Raw genomic sequence first — 1,514 nt, 5'->3', positions numbered from 1 at the left:
CATTCTCACTACCATTACAACCGTTCCCTAACAATGGATAATGTCCTATACTACTTACTCTCCCGCTCAATCACGGAGACGAGTTTTCCACGGTTTCCACCCCTCCCTCCATACCGCAGCAACACGAGTTTTTTCCACCCCTTTCAGAACGCGCTCTTCGCGCCACAAAGCCGCCCCAAGACGCGCGAGCAATGAGCATCGAGCTTAAACATATCGCAAACGTCAAACATAATATAACGGGATTAATATATATCGCGCACGTGCGACATGTTTGTCACAAGGCGCAAAAAATAATTATAAAAGGAATGCAACACGAGGACTTCCCAGGAGGTCACCCATCCTAGTACTACTCTCGCCCAAGCACGCTTAACTTCGGAGTTCTGATGGGAGCCGGTGCTTTAGTGCTGGTATGATCGCATCCGACATGTTTCCCCGTCTTCGTCCCTTATGCTTGCCACTCCCAGGTCCGCTCCAAAGACGATTCTACATTCTCACTACCATTACAACCGTTCCCTAACAATGGATAATGTCCTATACTACTTACTCTCCCGCTCAATCACGGAGACGAGTTTTTCACGGTTTCCACCCCTCCCTCCATACCGCAGCAACACGAGTTTTTTCCACCCCTTTCAGAACGCGCTCTTCGCGCCACAAAGCCGCACCAAGACGCGCGAGCAATGAGCATCGAGCTTAAACATATCGCAAACGTCAAACATAATATAACGGGATTAATATATATCGCGCACGTGCGACATGTTTGTCACAAGGCGCAAAAAATAATTATAAAAGGAATGCAACACGAGGACTTCCCAGGAGGTCACCCATCCTAGTACTACTCTCGCCCAAGCACGCTTAACTTCGGAGTTCTGATGGGATCCGGTGCTTTAGTGCTGGTATGATCGCATCCGACATGTTTCCCCATCTTCGTCCCTTATGCTTGCCACTCCCAGGTCCGCTCCAAAGACGATTCTACATTCTCACTACCATTACAACCATTCCCTAACAATGGATAATTTCCTATACTACTTACTCTCCCGCTCAATCACGGAGACGAGTTTTCCACGGTTTCCACCCCTCCCTCCATACCGCAGCAACACGAGTTTTTTCCACCCCTTTCAGAACGCGCTCTTCGCGCCACAAAGCCGCCCCAAGACGCGCGAGCAATGAGCATCGAGCTTAAACATATCGCAAACGTCAAACATAATATAACGGGATTAATATATATCGCGCACGTGCGACATGTTTGTCACAAGGCGCAAAAAATAATTATAAAAGGAATGCAACACGAGGACTTCCCAGGAGGTCACCCATCCTAGTACTACTCTCGCCCAAGCACGCTTAACTTCGGAGTTCTGATGGGATCCGGTGCTTTAGTGCTAGTATGATCGCATCCGACATGTTTCCCCGTCTTCGTCCCTTATGCTTGCCACTCCCAGGTCCGCTCCAAAGACGATTCTACATTCTCACTACCATTACAACCGTTCCCTAACAATGGATAATGTCCTATACTACTT

The 1,514-nt window shown here is 48.4% G+C and overlaps 3 non-coding genes across 3 annotated transcripts; all 3 read right to left on the bottom strand.

The window, feature by feature from the left end:
- Positions 1 to 302: 302 nt before the first annotated feature.
- LOC123177981 (5S ribosomal RNA) lies at positions 303 to 421 on the bottom strand. The gene has a single exon (XR_006489247.1). It is a non-coding gene; the product is annotated as a 5S ribosomal RNA (ribosomal RNA).
- A 367-nt stretch (positions 422 to 788) lies between these two features.
- LOC123177979 (5S ribosomal RNA) lies at positions 789 to 907 on the bottom strand. Its single transcript, XR_006489245.1, has one exon. It is a non-coding gene; the product is annotated as a 5S ribosomal RNA (ribosomal RNA).
- A 367-nt stretch (positions 908 to 1,274) lies between these two features.
- Positions 1,275 to 1,393, bottom strand: LOC123177980 (5S ribosomal RNA). Its single transcript, XR_006489246.1, has one exon. It is a non-coding gene; the product is annotated as a 5S ribosomal RNA (ribosomal RNA).
- Positions 1,394 to 1,514: the final 121 nt, after the last annotated feature.

The sequence above is a fragment of the Triticum aestivum genome, unplaced genomic scaffold, assembly GCF_018294505.1.
Source record: "Triticum aestivum cultivar Chinese Spring unplaced genomic scaffold, IWGSC CS RefSeq v2.1 scaffold97906, whole genome shotgun sequence".
Taxonomy (NCBI): Eukaryota; Viridiplantae; Streptophyta; class Magnoliopsida; order Poales; family Poaceae; genus Triticum; species Triticum aestivum.
The sequence above is the reverse complement of the archived record's forward strand: the minus strand, read 5'-3'. Positions and strand labels throughout refer to the sequence as shown.